At 37.5% G+C, this 21821-nt stretch overlaps 1 protein-coding gene across 5 annotated transcripts in view; it reads left to right on the forward strand.

Moving 5' to 3' along the window:
• erbb4 (erb-b2 receptor tyrosine kinase 4) overlaps positions 1-21821 on the forward strand; it is a 1019841-nt gene that overhangs the window by 132129 nt on the left and 865891 nt on the right. Inside the window, exon 1 of one of the 5 annotated variants that reach the window (XM_062969127.1) lies at positions 1-21821. This exon is cut by the window's right edge and continues 30594 nt beyond it. The exons of the other annotated variants lie outside the window; for them this stretch is intronic. The gene's annotated coding sequence lies outside the window, so the exon portion shown is untranslated. 5 annotated transcript variants of the gene reach the window in all.

Below are 21821 nucleotides of genomic sequence, written 5' to 3' on the forward strand. Positions count from 1 at the left end.
TGTATTTCAGCTGCTCCATATATATTTTTATTTTGCATTTCCAGCAAGCATTCATAAAAAAGACAAATTACTAAAAATATTAAATAAATAATTCAGAAATAGCAAGAGTTAAGGGGCAAGAAAGGGCAATGAGGAAAATGATACCCTCTGAGATCACTTTACTGTTGGCATGCTCACACAGAAGCAGATTAGACCCACCACATAAGGTAGAAGATGGGAATATTGTGGGATTGTCAGCTATTGACAGGTTTTTTCTGTCAATTGCAAGTGAGGTTAATGATGGGGAGAAAGTAGAGTATGTGTGGAATGCACATGGCATTGTGAAATAAATATGCCTGTTGCCTGTCATGTTGAAAAACTCCATTGTGTTGTTAAGTCAGGCCACTGAGCTTTGGCTTAGACATGCAGGACCAATTTTCTCAAGTATCTTTCCATGGTTAAGTTAGGGTTGAATTTAAGCATGAACTTTGGTTTGTCTATAACCTATCATCAATGCTCTTAAAGTAACTGCAATGACATCACTGTTTTTTGTTCCTGGCAACAGAAATCACACGACTAATTCCACTTCATGTGAAGCAATAGGCTAATGAGGAGATGTGTGAGCCATGCACCCAAATTATTGCAGTAATAAGTCCTGCTATGCAATCTTCTTCATGAGAAATATTATGCAGAACATTAAGCTGCTGGTGAAGTCTTATATATTTATATGTTTCCTTGCCTTGTCAATATGGAACAAAGATTTTAAAGTGTGCACTTAAACAATGACATAAACTAGGAGCTTTATTTAAATCTGCTAGTCTTATTTAGCTTTGAACAATTTGCTTTCCCTCAACAACAAAGATATAGGTTTCAAACTGAGAAACATATTATTCCAATGCTTTTATGTTTCAGCTGTGATGTTTCAGCATCATATAAGCAAAACAGCAATCATTAGGTTAGCCTCTAAGCTACTCAGACAATAAAATACATTATTTTAAAAATTTGAATCGGTATCCAGGTCTCTTTCAATTTAGCATGCAGTCAGCTTACAGTTAAGGCTACAGAGATGTTGTGGTGGTAATGTATTCTCTTTTGCTGTTGGTCAATGCTGCCTTTTGGGCAATGTAGCTGATATTCGTGGTGAAATCTGATTTGTTGCTAGCTATTTTACTTTTGTAATCAGCAACTTAAATACATTAGAGAACCTTTAATACAAGCATGATTGATAAGAACAAATACAACTGAAGTCTTGTGACATGTTAATTACCCAACGGATAGATGCTGTGGAATAAGGTTTTGCAGATTAGAACACCATTGTTCATTTTTAACACTTACTGCTCATCTGTATTATTTCTCTTTAAGGCAAACCAGTATAAAAGAGAACTTTAAAGACCTGTAGTTTTAATAATAAGGCTGCTGACCTCCATGATGCAGGAAACATTGCAAATTCCTTCAAGAAGGAAAGTGGATGGAATCTTAGGTGATATCTCAATGGTGAACTGAGACTTTGGCAAATGTTGCATTTGGTCACCATAGTTTAACAGAAGCAAAACTGGAAAGGTTACTTTGAGGGAACACAGCTTCCAGAATCTCCAAATCAGCATCACCAGTAACTATGCAAGTTTGGGGGTTCTGGGAAACGTGCTTCTAAAAGTCAATTTTCTTAGTGCTACATAGAATGTGGAATTTCGAATCATAAAAATTGTCATGGATAGTAAAAGAGAGAAGAGGTTAACATGCCAACATCTGTTAAATGCAGGGGAACTGTTTGCCTCAGGTCATCTTCTGTGTATCTATATGAAGAAACAAGAGAGAGAAGACGACCTCATCAGATGGGCTGATTTACTTGTCGTATGCCACTTCTTCTCCCCTTTCTCCATGGTGTAGTGATGGAGACAGAGCTGAAATTGGTCCTAGCTCAAATTTCACTGTTTCCATTGTCTCATTTGATGACCTTAAAATCTCAGCTACGGACTTCAATTTCCAAAATAGATGTGCATTATGATTCTCAGCAAGACTGTTATAAGAATCTTCCAGAATTTATACACAGAAACATTTATGAAGATGTTGCAAATTGTAGTTGATAATCAAACACTTGAGCCTGTTTACATAGGCAGCCTGAAAAAACAGGATATAATAATTTCCCCAATAGTTGACTCTGACTTTTTTATAATTACATCTAGAAAGTATTGAAAAAGTATTATATCTAGTCTGATGCCAAATAATTGAAAGCCACCACTAAAAGATAAATTTATTCTGACAACATTATCAGCAGTACAAAAAAAATGGCACAATTTTTTACCCCTGTAGATTGTTAATCAGTGAAACTGGGTTAAACAATGCCTTGAGTTACACCTGTGGTGGACCTTTGTAATCAGTAGGTAGCTGACTGCAAAAGTTAACACTGATGAAGAATATTTTAATGTCTCCTACACTTCCTAACAAACAGTGGCATTAAATTGGTACTTGGTGAAGACATAACATCCATGTATAGAAATTTTGTAGAATCTCAGTCCCTGCCAATGCTCTCCATTTTAGTTAAAAAGAACATTCAAAATACTTTAAGAAGTGTTATGTTTCATTTATGACATCACTGATTTTTCTGAAACCTTCACTAAAGAAATATAATTGATGCCTGTCTTTTCAGTGATGCAGTATTTTCTGGTGATGGTCTCCAAACTCTATAATACTTCTTCAGACAGTGTTATGTTTAGTAGTATGGAAACAGAATGATGTACTGATTTGGTTTCTGGACTAAAACTCTGGAGACCAGGGCTTGAACTCCTTTTCAGCCATAGAAACCCAATGGGTGACTTTTGGTAGGTCACATACTCTCTGACTCAGAAACACATATGATAAGTTTTTCTTAGGGTTACCATAAGTTGGAAACAACTTGAAACCAGACAACACATAATGTTTAATAGACCAGCACTGTGAAAAAATGAAATGAAATTTGTCATGGAAAGCATTCCAGAAATACATGGCCAGTAATCTGTAGTTGAAAACTGCTAGTGCAACCAGATATAATATGCGGAGTTGAACAATAGCAACACAAGGAGGAATAAAAGGTTTCTTTACACAAGCAGAAAGGAAGCAATGAAAGTGATGGCTACACAAGGAAGCTTCATGCTTCCCTCCAAAGGTCAACTTTGAACACCTGTTTACTTAGCCCATGTAACCAAGGCATTATGAGATCACTCCTTTGAAATACCCATTCTGCAAGAAGGATTTTCAAATGCCTCTCACGTGATCTCTAGGCTACAAGTAGCCTTCAAAGAAAAACATTAAAGAATTAAATGGATTGGAACCAGCTTGTTCAACCTCACACACCTTTTTTTCTCAGTGTAACTTTGCATTGCCACATCCTGATGCCTTCTGCAGCCCACATATTGCTCTAAGAGAGCATATGGGATCCTGGCCCACTTTTTACTTTTCATTCATTGTATTCAGAGCCATTGCTCTGCTTCCCAGTTGGCCAGTTTGGGTGAACTGGCTTCTGAGCATTTCTGGGGCAACTGTTATTCCTCACATCATTACACCTTCTTTTCTACTTTTTTGAGTATGGAGGTTGTTGTCATAATTACCTCATGTGCCAACAGATCCCATCTTCCATCTGCAGAATGAAGAGACAGAGAGAAATGTGTGGGAGTAAGAAGGGAGGAATAAGGGTGTAATCTTTGCTAATTTCAGTCCCTAAGAATTATCAAATTTCTCCCAATTTTTAAGAAAGTTTTTGAGAACTGCACAGTATGTTTAGACTATTCACAGTTGAAGATATAATTCTTAACTAAAACATAGTTAATTTAAATTTGTTCCCTCCCTCTCTCTGTGTGTGAATTCTGTGAAAAATATGTCTTAAACTGTAAAGATCCTTATCAGTTGCTGATTCTCTTCACTGGGGTTGACTGGTACTTAAGAAACACTATTTTGACAATTTCTGGTCACATACTTTCAAATATATTTTCAAAATCTTCGAGGAGGTCTACACAGTCAATAAACAAAGCCTTCCTTGCAGCTTTGAAGGGATATCTAAGAAATAAAAAAAACATGGAGAGGAGGGTAAGGGCAAATGGATAACATGAAATGTTTATCGGAGGACAACTTTTGTCTCCAGATCTGTCAGTTGTTACTCTTGACCACTGAAATATATTTTAACTGATTAATAGCTATAATACTATACAAAGAATAAACTATATAGCACTTTGCTTTTTACCAAGGTAGAATATTCTAGGATTTTTCTATTTTTAAAAATGTCATTTAGTTGTTGTAATAAGAGATTTATGACATGTGTCTTTTATCATCCTGTTATATAACAGGCACTTTGAACAGATATAGAATCAAGCTAAATGGCAGTGAAAGCTTATGCCAAATATGAAATGAAGCCTATATAGGAGCATTTGAAGCTGTGATTTGAGGTTTTGCTATCAGCAAGGAATGCAGATTAGCTAGTCATTTAATTTGAGAAATGCCCATTTGATATAAAATATATATTTCTGAATTGAATTAAATATATGATATATAGCGACTGGACTTCTCTTCAAATTGTGTTTAATATAGTAGTAAAGATAGGCCATTCTAGGATAATAATTCCCTTTCTCACTTGGACATCTAGCTAGCTTCATGAAACCCATTGGACATTTAAGGATTTCCCCCCATTGCCTTACTTTCATATCCCCAATCCCATCCCTTTTGATTCAAAAGTCTTCATTTTATCTAGAAACACTGGTATAAACAGTGGAAGTGCTTGGTTTCCATGTCTGAGTGTTCAGTTCCTTCCGTGTTGTATTCCAAGCTTTAATGGAAGTATTCAATGTGCTGATACCCATCTTGGATAGCTCACTTAAAATTAGTAAAAAACCCATAGTGGATTCAATGACATGGAACCTACCAGCTGCCAATGTTAAGACCACAGAACAAATTGCATTTGCGCCTCTTGTTGACACACTTCTTTCTTGAAATGGAGATGGGACTGTCACACCTCTTATCATGACATCAGGAGTTCTGGGCTCAGTCATTCCTCAGTTTCCTCCCTAATTTGGTCAAGATTCATACTCTGTCACTATTCAGCTGGTACGTCCTGAGATCTCAATGCATATTGCAATACTCCTGCCTAGTCAAGGATCCAATTGAATACATTCACTTGTGGGAGAAGCCATGCTAGCTACTCCAGGGAGAAATAAATTTCCTATCTCTATCTGCATTGGAAGGCTGAGATTCTGAGCAGAGGTTGACTGGTGTGGATTATTAGGGACAGGAGACAAGGATGTGTTGTTGCAGACCTAGGGTGGTTGTCTAAGGAAGAGAACTGGCTGCCTCTTAGAAGCAGTGATGGAGCTTTTCCTACCAGTAAATTTGCAATGGGATCTTGGCCCTGCCATCCAGAAACCCTCCCACATTTGTTTGTTTGTTACTTACCAGTGATCAAGCAGGTTTTGTTTCTGTGGCTAATGTCCTTCAAGAGAGCACAGAGAATGCAGCCCTAGCTAGAACAGAAGTGAGTAGGCACAAGAATGTGTATGATACTCATTGTTGAGAAAACTATTTATGCTTGTTATGTGTTGATAGTTTATTTTAAGTGCAAAACTGTTATGCAGTCTGTTTGGCACTTGCAAGACTATGCTAATTTTTTCTCTCCTACTTTCAGCTGTTAGACAAAATGACCTTGCTGTAAAGTTAATAAAAATTTCAAAAAGTGTGCTTTAACATGTTAGAATTATTTTTTGCAGATGTAGAAACCATAGATGCACACACACACACACACACACACACACACACACACACACACACACACACACATCCAAATTCTCTAATGTGATTTCATGTATTAAGCCTGTAAACCCTAGAATCTATAGTAGGAAGATGCCAAAAATTCTACTAAAAATTAATATTTAACTTAGGAAACATATCAATTACACCAGATAGAATAATCCTGAGAAGAGTGTTTGAGTTATAGAAATACAAATATCCCCATCATACACTATCTAACATTTTGACCCCAGTTTGTGACTGAACACATGTGAGAGAACTTCTTTATGTCATTCTTACTGCAAGCATTTACTTGTTCAGTGTTAACAGTCAAAGTTCTTAAATGGTGGCATGTTTTCTAGGAAAAACGTAGCCACTTTTGCAATTTTTCCATTACAAATTAAAGCTCTTCCTTACAATACTAGGATGTCATTATGTGAATCTGAATTGTATAAAAGGAATTTCAGAATGTAGGAAATCAGGGGGACTCAAATTGCAGTCCTCTGCGAAAAACAGTTTCTTCAAGTAATGATTTGGAGTTTGAACTCCAAGGGAACAAGGGAACTATTTTGATTATCTCAGCATTATAGTGGGGGAAATGTCAGCTAAATAATTACTAAATAGCCATAATGTGGCTATAACTCACACCTATATATAATGCATTAGAGTGAGAGAACGAGAAAGCAAGAGACTCATAACAAATTCAGAATTTGAGAAATTGTCTCCTTTTATCCAGGTCCAGTACACCATCCATTTAGGCACACTGGATGCAGGATTGAGCGTGAATTCATTTCTGATAATTCATTGCTAATAACGTACAAATGCTTAAAAGAACTAGGTGCTTACTCCTTTTGTGGATTAATTCTGCCCACATTATGAAGTTACATGTAACTTCTTCATTTTTATGGCCTCATCCATCTTACCTTTGCCAGTGGGCTATTAACAAAGGAATAGATAGGTAGGATTCTTGCTTTGCTAAAATACTGAAAAGAACATGCTCTTAAATGTTGCATTCCGCTTAAGGGTAAAAAGTCTATATGTGTATTAGGAGGGTCTGGGGTGATTTGTATTCATGACGGCTGTGATAGCACTGATACCAGCCAGTGGTTTCTATTTATACTTTTTCATACAATGTCCAGGAAAATTTGAAATACTGTACTGACACAGTATTAGAATTAAGGGATAATAAAATGCCATTTCATTGAAACATTTGCACTTGTAGAAGGAATGTGTAGGTGTATATGCATGCACACTTTCAAGTTGTCTGTTAACTTATGTTGGCCCCATGAATTTTGTTAGGGTTTTCTTAGGAAAACAATATCAGAGATGGTTTTGCCAGCTCCTTCCTCTGAAATATAGCCTACGGCATACCTGTGTGAATGGCCACCAGAGAAAAGGGGTCATGAGAAATTTAGCTTTGAGGCAGAGTACATTCATCACAGAGTGAAAATCTTTCTGCAACCAAAGTTTAGGTAGCAGGGGCTCAAAAGACCAAGGTCTTTGGAGAACATGCATAATTAGATTAAACACAGTCTTGTGCATTTGTATGGAATCACTATCCGTTTTGTTTGTTTCATTGGTTTTGCCCCATTTTCAATTTGTTTGCTGCTTCTGAAAATAGGGCACCTATCGGAATGGGAGTTTTGTCCCGCATCTGAAAGAACAAAAATTTTCGGACCATTGGCGCCAATGGGAAGGCTTCCAAGGTTCACCCTCTCCTCAGTTTTAGGGCTAGAGGGATGAAAATTGCCATACATGGATGGCATATCAACCCCTTTTAGCCCATGAACTTTTAAAAAGTTTTCTAAATGGAGAAGGTAGAAGCCCAACAATTTCTTTCCACTGAAAAATATTTGTTTTTTAAAAACCCAATACTACCCACAGGGAGAAAAAGAATTGAGAATAAAAGATTTAAAGATCTAAAAATATTACAATACAGCAAATAGAAGCTACAGAGATCCCCTTCTTGCCCTCACCCCTGAAGCCCTGCATGTGTTCCCCAACCAAACTCACCCTACCCCACCCCTTCAAAATCCCAGCCCCCTTCCCTTCAAAGAAAGAATAAAAAATAGAAGCCAAGCAGCCAAGGTTGGGAAAAAATAAAATACAAGCAAATCTCTTTCCCCTGGCAGCAAGGCAAGGAAGGAAGGCAAGGCAGGAAGCAAGGCAACAAGGCAGCAAGCAAGCACACTAGCACAGAGAGGCTGAGTGAGCTGAGCTAACAGCAGCAAGCCAGCCAGGCAGCCAGCCAGCATCAGCAAAGGACGCACCCACAATGGGAAGTTTGGGGGTGAGCACTCCACTAAATACCCTGGCAATGTCACAGTTTCCTTGTCTTCTGATTGGCCAAAAGCTCTAAACATCTCCTCCTCCTCTGACGCATGCGGAAGAACTCCCTGGGCCGTGTGAGGAAAGTCATGCGGCTTGAAAACCAAACAAAGAAATGGAAACCGTGCAACTTTCACTTTCTTTTCACCTTTTGTTTCATCTGAAAATGGGGTCTTTCATTTTGTTCCATCCAAATGGATGGTATGAAACAATTACCCAAATAAAACAATGGAACAAATACTGCATACACCTCTGTTAGGCAGCACTGGGCAAAATTAGTTGACTCAATGTGAAGTAGCTTCCCATGTTCAGGATCTTATCTAGAAAAGGAGGTGCCAGCCTTACAGCATTATATCTTTAGCTGCAGAAGGAGACAAGTATAAAGAAATGTGGCAACACCTTGCAGTCTTTCTTAAATCCAAGGCGTGCAACCTTCTCCAGCTCTAAGAGAGATATATATGAGAGCCTTTTCTGGGATGAAGGGGCACATCTCTTGCACTGGGAAAGGAATATTTCCTTAGTTCCATTTCTTTGCTCTCTATCCCATCAGCAGGACTTTGCTAAGAGGAATTAAATTAATCAAACAGCTTGGTAAATATTTGGGAGAGCAAGTCATCTTATGCAGCGGTCATTTTGCTACTTCAGGATTCATTTGTAAATTTGTTCTTTGAGACTCATTTGTCAAATGATTCTAACTCTGATAGATTCAAGGTCATGAAGCAGCAGCAGTTTAAATAAAAGGGGGTTACATGGTGAGGAGGAAGCAGAAATTCAATCAGAAAAGGGATTTTTAAACTTCATATTTTTGTTAGCCTTTCAAAGTTAAAGACCTGGAGGGACGATGGCGGGGAGTCTGCCTGAATTAAGATATAATAGAGACAAGCAGCTGGAGTATTTGAGCCTATTGTCAGGGCACATTCACAATTTTTTCTTTTAAAAATTAGGTACTGTTCCATTATCCAGGTGAGGCCAAAAGGGGGTGCTAGAGAGAGAAAGATAGTCCATTTTATGGGGGTGGAGGGTGGGTTGAAGGAGGAAAACCATTTCCCCCTGTTTTCCTATTATTTCCCCCACTCATGTCCCTATCGTGGAAACAACCCTCATTTATGACATGGGAAGTGGGGAGGGGGGATAACCAGTCAAAACGGGGGTGGTGGTGGTTTTCCTCCTTCAAATCCCCTCTGTAAAACAGACCATCTTTCTCTCTCTAGCACCCCCTTGTGGCCTCTGCCTGAATAATGGAACAGTACCAAAAATTAAAATGGAAGTCATTTCTAGAACTATGTCCACTTATTCTGAACATGTATAGGATTTTGCTTCATTAAAATAAAGCTACTCTGGGGAACTGGGCAATAGGGCACACACTCCAAGTGAGGTGAGTGTCCCCATGTAAGATTAACAGATAGTGTCTCAGAACTGGGACTCTGAAGGGTAGAACAGATCCATTATTGGGAAGCTAATCTCAGGTCACCTCCAGGAGGGAAGTCCCACAGGAATAAACAGGTTATCTGAACTATTTTGTTCTTTTTTTTAAATGAGAGATATGGGTCCCATTAATCTAACTTTCCATTATTCCTACAATAAAAATGATGGATTACTGGAATACCATAGAAGATAAACATTTGTACAAAGGGAGTAGTGGTTGTTTTTTGCAGTGAAGGCTGGAGCTGACTTTACCTTCTGCAATCTTCAGGGAGTTCTACTCTCCCAAAATGCTTTTTTTTCAAATCAGCTTTTTCTGTGAAGGTGAGTTATTCTATTTATTTATTTATTTATTTTAAAAATAGGAATTTACTGCCGTTTTACTGTAGGGACTTCATTAAGACATTTCACAGGATTGGTTAAGTCATTAGTGGAGCTCTGGAGCCTTTGCACACAGAGATCAATACTTTGAAATTTTAGAAGGAACTGTGAATCTCTGGTACTAACTTTCAGCCACCCTCTCCAGGTCTCCACATGGGTATGGGAGTCAATAAGTAATTAAATAAGTGCATGACTAAGGCCTTTGTATATATCATAACACACCTTAATAGCTACTTGTATTAATAGCTTTGACATTTAACCATAGTATAAACATCTACTCCCCCCCCCCTTATTTCCCAAAGGAAAAGTTGCTGGGAGTGGATGGCATGGTTTGACTCTACTAGGCTGTTGTTGCTGTCCTGGGACATTTCTCTTGGAAGACCTTTACATTTTAACATAAATACTTAAAGACTTACATTTCAAATGTTGACTTTCATATAACCTTTATGAATATAAATATGTACTCATAAATTCAATACAAAGGAGGAGAAATTGGAAGTGAAAGGTCCACTGTATTCTTAATGAGAAAAGGAAAATGGGAGGCAAGTAAATGACCTTGTTCTCCTTTTGCTAAAAGTCCATGGTATTTTTTTTTAAAAGGAAGTCGAGATATATCTCCAAACCGCATGGTAAACTGTTGGGTGACAAGAACAGCATTCAATTTAAGGAAATGCTTCTCAACCCTTGGTCCACCAGATGTTATGGACTACAACTTCCAAAAATCCCAGCCAGCTTGCCAGGAATTGTGGAAGCTGAAATTCAAAACATCTGGAGGACCAAAGGTTTGGTTTCAGGTATATAGCAAGACCTATAGAAATCAGCATTACATGAATAACCAGCTGTTAACATTTCCCTTCCTATAGTTTTCCTTTCTTCTATTTCAGCGAATAGTGATACATTTTGATGATTAGAGATCTCAATATTCAGACGCTTATCTGTTTATGTGCAATGTGTTTTTCATAGGTCTGTGGTGACTGTATTGTTCCTAATCTCTCATCAGTTTATTTAATTTATTATATGCCGCCTTTCCTCCAGAGACAATTTCCCAAAACCAACCACTTCAAAATAGATTTCCACCATAATGTAGGACGCACACGAATATATTGTTGCTGCAAAAAACTTTTCCTGCTCACTAGCTAGAAGCTATTGTGAAATTTGAAGCTAAGTTCAGGAAGGAACAAACTTAGAAAGGAACAGGAAAAAGATGGGTGTTACATATACCATTAGATAAAGGAACAAGGACATGAAAGGTTTTCTATAAGTTTTCTTTCGGTCTTGCTTGGTAATGGATTGCAAGACTGAAATACACTGAAAATTGTTAATTTTAATACTGCTTTCTCTATTTGTCCTGTTCTGTAGATTTCTCCATTTGCTTGATGCATTTATGTTAGATATTTAGATTTTAAGGACTGAATTGTCTGTGCCCATGTGATCTATGGAAAGTGCCCTTTGCATCCTTCAGACATGTGAATGTTCAAGATGAAGTGCACAGTTTCTTGCAAGAAGGCTTGACAGATACGAAAAAGCCAAGTCAATGAAATTTAGGATTCAGAGGAACTCAGTGTGATTGAAACATAGATTATTCACATTCTGACCAAATAACACATGCTAACCAACATAGTCAATAAAAATGAATGCTACTTTAAAGCATTTGATTACATATCACTAGTTTTTTGTGATATTTTTAAAACTTAGAATCTGATTTTGTGAGGATTGCTCCCTTGCATCTCTGTTAAAAGTTCCACAAAAGAAACAGTAGGTAGAACCTTGGTAAAGATGTCATGTTTCCACGCCCCTTTCCTTTCCCTTCCTTCCTTCATGTTTGTGGACAATAACTTCTGGTATTTTCTTATTAGAAGGAACTGTTTCATCTATTCAAATGTCGTATACACTTAAGGCTTATTTAAGAGTATACATGTAAGGCTGTTCCTGTTGATCACATAGTCAATGTTAAGTAATCCTACATATGAGGGTATTCAGATGACCATACAGAAGGCAAGGAAGAGGAATGCTATATGTGAGTGAGAGGGTGTTTCTGATCATGCAGAGTGCAATCTAAACTTGTACATTCAAATCCAGAGCTCGAACAAGTTCCTGTTTTTGAATGCAACTTTTGAAATCCCTAGTCAACCTGTCCAGTGGCTGTGCCACTGGCAGTTGTAATTCAAGAAGCAACATGCATGACTACAGTCACACACCGCCATCTCTTGAAGGCGCTTAAGGAATTTCAAAAATTATTATAACTAGCACAGATCTAGAATTTTACATAATCAAGAATCCATTGTTTTGGTTCTAAAAAATAAATATATGGATGTTGTATAAGAAAACTTCGATTTGGTGTTGCTGCATATGCCCTTGTAGCAAGTTTAATACTGTATTCTTATCATTTGTGGAAAAAATCTCAATAATTATTTTTCAATCGAAGTAATATTATTTCAGTCCAGGTAATATAATCTTTTAGTCCAAAACAGTCTAAGAAATCATTGGAAAGGAATATTTTTAAACAAGTTTTGACACTTTTCTCCTTGAAATGATTAAAGCCTGGTTTTGCCTAGGCTAGGAAATACCATTAAATCTTTCATTTCTATCTATCTTTCTGTGAGAAAACATGAGTGTATTTTACTTTGTCATTTTAGGATAGCAACATTGTCTGTCATTTCTTCAGGGGAAAAAATAACAATTGTAAATGGCTTGGGTTACAAATCAAAATATTATTAACTTTGCCAGAAGCAACTTCTAAAAGCCACTGTTTGTATTTTGAGCATATCACCTACCTTTGAAAATGTCACTGTACAGTGCTGGAAATGCTGGTGATTGAACTTTGGACCTAAATGAATACTCAACATAGATATTTTTGAAAGATGTTGAAGGAAGTGCAAAATAATGCACTGCTGAATATAAATTCAAGTTCCTATTGTTGACTGTAGGACTGAAGTGGAGAAATAACACAAGGTTTTGATCGCAGAGTAAATGTACAAATAAAAAGTAATGTTTTGCTAAATGATTTTTTAACACAATGGTCCAAGGATCTCTAGAATCGAAGAAATAAAGCCAGCATCATAGATGTGTATGCCTGATTTTAATCAAATTAATCTTAGTCTAAATTATCATGTGTACTTTGTGTACCAGTTAAAAGCATGTAGCTTGGCAAGTTTGCTTATTTTAAATGATCTTTACAAGCATAGGAAGTACACCAAGATTTATTTAGTTCTCACATTTATATCCCGCCCTTCTCACCCAAAGGGACTCAGGGCGACTTACAATAATGGCAACAATTCGATGCCCATACAAATCAATATAAAACAGTGCATAAAACAGTTAAAAGACACACTTGAGTGAACTTAACTCTTAATGGAATGAAGTGTGTTTAAGAATCACTCATTTTTTGATGGATTATTGCTTTACCTTTTCCGGTGAGCTGAAAATGGTGCCAAGTGTGTATATTCCATATCTGATTTTAAACTACCCCTTGAGGTTTCCAAGAAGACTGCCATTGTGCATGTGCTAAACTGGTATAATTCAGATTCTCATCCCTTCAAGAAAATTTCCACTAAACTTTTGTGGTAGTTATATTCTAGTTTTATTTCGTGTAATTTGACATTATCATAATACACCCCCCCCCCCACCTCCCAAAGGCATTGACTTCAAGAGTTTGGGACTTCAACAGATTTTATGTCACCACTAAGCAGAAATAGCAATACCTATTTATAATTCAATTTTCTGCTCCATAATCTATCATTCTAAATGCCACACAATCAGTAATTGGGTAGGATTTTTTTGCTTAATGATCCAAAACGAGCTGTTATTTGTTTTAAGCTATTAGCTCCAGAATATCATTAAAAGAAAAGTTTATTTATTTGGATGATTGATTAATTATAGCTGACTAATTAAAATGATTTAGATTTCATATCTTTTGTCAAGGATATCTCTATTATCCATCAATCTAATATCTATACATTTGTACATATTTGCAAGGAATTCAGCAGTCATCTGTTTTTTCTCTTTGGGCATATATTTGCAGTACTGTGGATCTATATTAATGGTCACAATGGTTAGAGCTTTATGCATTTAATTAGTATATTGGCAAATGGCTGTGGAGAAATACATGGCTGACTCTGGAAAGTGTTATTAATAGTTCTTTCAGCACATTCCCCTCATCCTCAATAAGGAAATGTGAGAAACTCCCTCTCCCAAATTTTCAATTTCACAATCTCCCATTATTGAATGTTAATGTAAATTTTGCTCAGTACTTTATTTATGTTGCTCACAACATTATATTATTATATGCATCTATTTATCTATAGTTATATCTTGATTTTCCTTTAAAGAACTCACTAGAGTTGTGTGCACAAACTGTTTCTCTCCATTTCATCCGTTCTTTCATTATTTTCATTCTTTCAGGAGCATGTAACAAGAAGGTCCCTCCCCCTATGAGAATCAGCTTGACATGAAAGAAAAAGGAAGCCTCCTTTCTGGCATCACAGTTTAATCTTTTCTATTAATTCCCCAACAAACAAAAAGAAAAACCCCATTCTATGAAAACTACTACCAGTTGCCTCTCCTCTTCCAGGAGGTCATTGCTTTTCCTTATCTGGAAGTGGGAAGCCTCCTTGAAAAGCCTTGGAAGAGTGTGTGGTTGCTGGTGTGCACATGCACCTGCTTGCAGCTGAGCACCTTCTCTAAAGTAAGAAACAGCTTTAAGAACTTACTTGCCTCCTTTAAATGCCTTGGAATGGAAAGTGTGCATGGCAGCTGGCATGCACTTATCTCCTCTAAAGTAAGAAACAGCTTTGAAAACTTGCTTGCCTCCTCTCCTTTAAATGCTTTGGAAAGAGAGTGCATGTGGAGTGCAGGCCCGGGAGATAAAGCGTGGCACCTGCCTACAGCCGAGCGCCTCCCCTTCTAGAGTAGAACAGTTTAAATGCCTAAAAGGATGGGAAGGGGAGCCTGGGGAGCCTGGGAACCCCCCCCCCCCCATAATCGGCCAATAGAAAATAGATCTTTCAGCTTCCAAACAGATATCTGCTCTCCAGATTTCGGGAGGCTCCCAAAAATTGATCAAGGCCCCCGCTGAAAGCCGGGACACAAAACAGGTCAAGGTTTACTCTGAATGCATAAGCCTAGAACTCACTGTATGGCACATGAACCTTTGGGTTTATCTTCACCACATGGGTAAGGCCACCCAGTCATGGTTGTGGCTGAATGGGGCATTTAAATGTGAGTCTCCCAGGTAGATATCCCCTATTTCTAATTAATTTTTTAAATGAGAGGTTATCAGATCAAGTACAAAGCAATCAGAATAGAAAAGAAGACAGGAAAGGGCTATAATGATCAGATCTTACAAGTATTAATGTACATTTAATGGCACTATATAAATAAATGATAATGATAATTAATAACTGAGATACTGGTATTAAAGGTATTTCTCCAAAGTGATACATTGCCTAGCCAGTGCCAGTTCCTTGGTTTTTACCTGTATGTTGTATTATCTGCTATCTCGTATGCCTTATCATAGAAGAAAGATATGAACGTTAATAGACAAGAGCTGGTGTGTTTAGTTAATTGTTAATAAGCTTGGATAATATCATTTAGCAACACTTACATTGGAACGAGGGAAAGTTGATTCTCATGTTTATGATAAATTGCTCTTTATATATAAATTAGATTCTTGCACCAGAATGAAGTTGAAAAGTGCCATCCTTACTTGTGTGTGTGCGTGCACACCTTCAAGTTGGCTGTTGACTTATAGTGACCCCATGTATTTCTTTACCCCATCCCATAAATCTTTTGAGATTTGGTGAGAAGAAAAATAGCTGCATGAAGTTTTGAAAGCCCGATTTAAGATTCACTCCCTTGCTTCCCCTTTCTTCCTGCTTTATAGGCTCATCGCTTGATCTCCCTTTTCTGAAGTTGTCCAGATTATAGAGACAAAAGGAAAAGTCTGATTTCAGGAATAGGGAACCTTTATTATTTGTAGAGATGGGGCTACTGAGAAGGTTAACTTTAAATACCATTAAGATATTTCTTCCCATCAGAGCTACTCTTGAGTAAGTGACTTGAGTCTTGCAACTGAAGCATTGTAATTTCAGAATCCTTTAGAAAAACCAATAAGTAGGTTTTCAAAAATCCAAAAGAACTAGGCTTTGGGTGAAAAATAAAGGGAAATGTGACTCCTTTTCAGTCTTTAGGAATCTATCCCATTTAATTAACATATAAAAATTAACTTGTCTGGACTTGTTAATGCTCAAATCCCAACTTAAACTCAATTGCTTTAGTTAAAAATAATGTAAAATTATCCTTTTGTGTTAAAACATATCTAATTTAATCAATACATTAATTAATTTTAAGTTTCTTTCTGTTACAATCACAGAGGTTAACTTTTATCTGATCAAAATGAAATATTCATTACTCGTGCTTTTCTTCTATAATTGAGTTTTCTAGCCTTTCTTTTGTGTAGCTGCCCTCACTTTGTACCTGCGATTTTTTATAAAAAGGCCATGCACTTAGGTTTGAGGTATCATTTTTATCAAGTGGCTCAGCAGTTGTGTCCAATCACTGGATATACTGAAGGATTTGAATTCTTTTTTTCCTTCCATCATCAACAAATCACATCAGTTAGCATTATCCGGTGAGATATAACGGTTTGAGCATTCAGCCGTGAAGAATGGAGTCTGAGTACTTGCTTGGCCATGAAAACACACTGGATGTCCTTAGAAAAGCCTTAAACTCTCAGCCCCAGACAAACCTGAGTTTACCTTATGGTTATCATAAATTGGTAATGACTTGAGGGCACACAATAGCAGCAGCAATAACAATTCAGTCCTGCAGCTGAATTTGATACCTTTAATTTATTTACACAATTTATCTCTCACTGTTGAGGGCCTTTGATGTGATTGTCATTTACTTTGTGTTCCCATCATCATCATCATCAGTGTGTATATCCTGCCTTCTCCTCAATGAGAGTCAAGGGATTGCAATATTGTTTTTACAATACAGATTAAAAACTATAGAAAACCCTACACTGCAAATATAAATATAGAAACCATATAAAAGTCAATGTATAAACAATGTATAAAGTTAAAACCAATGTGAAATGGCTGTGTAAACACTATAAATAAAGTACAGCATATCAGGAAAAGTCAATCCTATATATTGTCTAAAAACCTGAGGTCACAAGAGTGCTTTGAGTAGCCGACTGAAAGAGAGCAAGGAGGAAGCCATCCTGGCCTCTGTAGGGATGGATTTCCAGTGATAAGACCCTCTCCCTTGTTCCTGGCAAATGAACCTGAGAAAGCGGTGAGACAGAGAGAAGGACCTCTCCTGAAGAGCCTAGAGCTCTAGTGGGTTCATAAAGGGAGATACATTCCCAATATATCTTAGATTATATTATTTCTGTCTTTAGGTATAATAGATTCCTTATTTCTCTTGAAATAGCTTCCTATTGAATATGGCAATTCATTTTCTTTTGAAATCATTATCTTTGAACTTGTCTAGTACTTTCTGAGCCACCTACCTCACTCCCCAGATATTCATTTATTTATTCAGTTTATAGTCCATCTTGCTTTGGCCATGGAACCTAAATTTAAAGAAAGTAGAGTTTACATATTTTTAAAATCCTTTTAAAAACATTAAATAATCTCAAATATAGTAAAGGAGATAAAAGCACAACACACATGTCTGCCACAACCATTTAACAGCCAAAGTCCTTTTTCAATTAAAAATGTGTTTCTTGATAAAAGAGAGAGAGGGGGAGAGAGAGAGCATAGAAGGGACCAAATGAATCCCTTTTGGAAAAGAATGCCACAGAGAGTGTGATGTCTGTGATAGTGGTCATACTCAGAGAAAGCCTTCATCTAAGTATCCAAAAACTCTGGCGGACTCATAGATTTAAGTCTGGTCCTAAGTATCATAGGGTTTAATTGAACATAATAACAATTTAGAATTATGCTTAGAAATTACATCAAGGGAATTATGACTAGTCTTGGTCAGATGTCTGGCTGCAGCATTTTGGGCCCACTGAAGATTACATTTTCTAAAATCAGCCCCTCATAGAGTGTGTTATAGTAATTTAAAAAACATGTAACCAAGGCATGTGTCGCTGTAGCCAAATCTGACATCTCAGTGCAACTAATGCATTTATTTCAGATGTGCAATTGCACTTACTGCCCACCATGGAAACATGTGGTGCAAATCTGTGTCTTCAGAGGGAATATAACTCCACCCAGCATAGGCTGAATCGCTATTCCCTGATTTGCCCTTTAACTCTCTTGTCTTGGGACCACATCAGAAGGGGAGGGGGAAAGTGGAGGGAGCCACTCCCCTCCATTCCCTACCATTTTGCCCTGTCTTCTGAGATGGCCCCCATCCTATGTTGTTTCCCACCCTTTCACCACCTCCTTTTCCTGTTCTCCAATTAGAAGTTGGTTGTTACTTCTCAAAAGGCACTTTGGGCTCCATTTCTCTATGCTGCTGAAGTAGTCCTGCCGGAAGTTGCCTTTCATCATGTGATGGACTCCATGGAACTCTGTTTCATCAGCGTAGAGAAAAGGGGAGCAGATGCAGAGAAGACTGTGCCTGATGAGGTCATGGATGAAGCTTCAGTTCATTCTTATTCATACCAAGCATACATTGGTTTAGTACTAAAATTAGGTAGAATTTATCCATTCCAGAAACCTATTCCAGTTTTCACTTATTTGTGGTGTAATGTGTAAAATAATAGGGAAAACAAACCCTAAGTAGATCCCACATGCAAAGAATCAATTAGGTGTTTCATAGCATCACATTCTTAGTTCGCCCTTCCAAGAAGGAACAGAATCAATATAAAACAGTACTCTCAAGCTCAAGCCTATAATCAATGGTACTGAAAGCCATGGTGAGTTCCAGCAGAACCAACAGAAACACATTTTCCCGGTCCAGTTCCCAGCATAGGCCATCCCCTAAGGCAATGGTTCTCAACCTATGGGTCTCCAGATGTTTTGGCCTTTGACTCCCAGAAATCCTAACAGCTGGTAAACTGGCTGGGATTTCTGGGAGTTGTAGGCCAAAACACCTGGGGACCCACAGGTTGAGTACCACTGCACTAAGGTAACCAAAGCTATCTCATTTCCATAGTCATGCCTAAAGCAAAACTCACATAATTATCTAGATGTAGATAATATGGATGTAGGTAATCCATCTCATCCACCCTTGGAAACACCACAATTCTAGAACGTTGTTCTGAAAAGGGATACAACTGGAGAGTAAGTGACACATTGAACCAATTATTTACTATTCACCAGTTGATTCAAAAATTTATTTCTCTAAACTGCTGCTGACAAATGGATTTAGGCCTAGGTTATCCCCTGAGCTGAACTTTAAATGTAAAGTTTAATACATTAACAGATCCTCACTTACACAAAATTCACAAAACACATATTGAAAAGGCAAGATCATTGTGCCAGGAAATATGTATCTATATATAAGCAGTGATTAAAAGGCATACAGATTGTTCAGATTTAACGTGCACATTGCTTAATTTAGCTTGGATAATGTCTTTGCACAGTTTGTTTGGATGGCAAAGTGTATATGAATAATAAACTGGATGTAATTGGAACAATTTGAGATCTGGTGACTAAAGTGCATTTTTATTTTTTAAGAAAGTGAAAAACAGGGATCATCAGTAATACTGTTATTTTTCTTGTGGTGGTTATTATGTATATAGATGTATGGAAGAGAAATTTAGAACAATAGCAATATACTACTGTTCGTTGCAATAATCCTAAAAAATTCAACTTAAATTGGCCTGATATATGGTTTTGTTCCATACATTTACTTTATGGTGCACTTGAAATGATTATCTTTTCCCACAATTATTTATTTCCTCCTGATTTGCAGTGTCCAGATGTCTCATACCCATGTTTCCATTATCTACTTAAATTGACTACAGGTGGAAATGCATATTGTAATTACAATTATGTCTGCATAACTGATTGTAATTTTGCCTTTAAGTACCTTTCTGATGCACTGACCTCTTTGGAGAAATAGTGACTGTAAAAACACCACAAACACTTTCCATTGAATTATAGTGATAGCAGAAAAAGGATGAGGCATGTTGGAACAGCTGGGAAAGAGCAGAAAGAGGTAAAAAAAAATTGAGACAGGGAGTTGTTATGTCATTCCATCTTTAGTTTCAGTAGCTAAGTGTCACAGAACGCCAGCAATTCACTTGCAAGTGAATGAATAGGGCAAAATATTGCAACCTTATTGCCACTTTAGAATGAAGTTAACTGAGATACTTTCCCTTCATCCAACTCCCACAATTGCAGCGCTGAGGGAGAGAGAGAGACAGAGAGAGAGATAAAGGGGGTTAAGTGAAGAGAGTAACCTGATGCCTGGGGTCTAAGCCCCTGGAAGCCATCCAAGCCACTTTCAGGGCAGTCCACTTGTCTTAAGTCATTGCTGTGAATGCTGGAGATGAATTTTGATGAGGTGTTACAATAACATTGTAACTCACCCTGTCTGTAAATCATGTCCATAAACTGACTAGATAGGGTCACAAGTTCTGGCACTCACTTTTTAAATGTTTCGCTTCAGGGGATGGAAAGGAAGCTCCTCTGTTCATTAAGGAGATGGTTGCCACTGGGGCAGGGCGATCCTGCTTGCAGTAAATTATTAGGTTTTGAAATAATGTCTCACATACGAGCTTAATGTGAGACTACAAGGGAAAGAAATGATACTGCCTTCCTCCTCAGCACCACTAAAAGTAGTGACAGCAAAATATCTCAGAACTGCAGTTCAGCTACAGAGGAGCATTCCAGGAACCCTTCTACATAGCTAATGTGGGTCCAATCTGACATCCCAGATGCTGGACTGGGCCCACATAGAGTCCGTATATAGAATCCCTCCCTCAGTTGCCTCAGATGTTACAAGGAGTCCCTATTGTCCACTTTGATGATGTTGAAGAACCACCAGGGAGGGATCCCTCCATGTCCTCATGAGCCAGAGCACCGTCAACTAAGGGAGCTGGGAGGTGTGCTGTAGTTTGGCGAGAAACCAGCACTCTTTGGCAGGCAAAGATAAAGGCCTTGTAAAACTACAACTCCCATGTTTCATAGCATTGAGCCATGGCAGCTAAAGGGGTCTCAAACTGCATTACTTCTACAGTATAGATGCACTCAAAGCTTGCTAAACTGCTGTTATTAGGGGTAAAGAGCAATCAGCTAGACAGAACAGTGCTTTCTCTTGGCACGTGATATTGTCATTCATAGAATTATGTGTGGCAGTGACTGAGACATGCTTTGCAACCGACAAAAATGGAATATAAATTATCATTATTAAAATTTACATTGTATTAAAATAAATACAAATAAATGTAGTATTCCTAATAATTGCATAGCACAATTAATGTCTATTTCTGCATGCAGAGACTTAAAACTTTTTGCAAAATTTTGATCACTGTTTCATTTTACCTTACATAGAGTACAAGCTACAGTTAGCAATATCAGAACTGTGGGGATCTATAGACTCATACAGTGGAACCTCAACTTAAGAGTGTTTTGAGTTAAGTGCAATTGTTTGGACTGGTTTTGCTTTGACATAAGATCAGTGTTTTGAGTTAAGAGTTAGTGCAGGAGGGAGTGTTAGTGCGCAAATACAGGCTTTAGGGCTTCAAAGGAGCATCCTTGCATTCTTGTCCAGTTTGGGAGATTGCTGACAGCTTTGCTCTTGTCCACTTTGAGGAACTATGGGTTAGTTGATTTTGTGTGGTTATTATTCCTGGTATCTTTGGTTTCATGAAGAGAGAGAGGGAGAGAAAGCAAGAGAGGGAGGTTGCAATAGGTACAGTATGAAGAAAATGATGCTTCTGCCTCTTCCATTTGTGCTTTGTGTTCCCTTGCCACAACTTTATGCTTCTAACATTTTAAAGTTGATCTTTCTTTTTATTCTTCCATGTGAATATGCATTTATATATTATTTGTTATTTATAA

Source organism: Anolis carolinensis, chromosome 1 (assembly GCF_035594765.1).
Source record: "Anolis carolinensis isolate JA03-04 chromosome 1, rAnoCar3.1.pri, whole genome shotgun sequence".
In the NCBI taxonomy this organism is placed as follows: domain Eukaryota; kingdom Metazoa; phylum Chordata; class Lepidosauria; order Squamata; family Dactyloidae; genus Anolis; species Anolis carolinensis.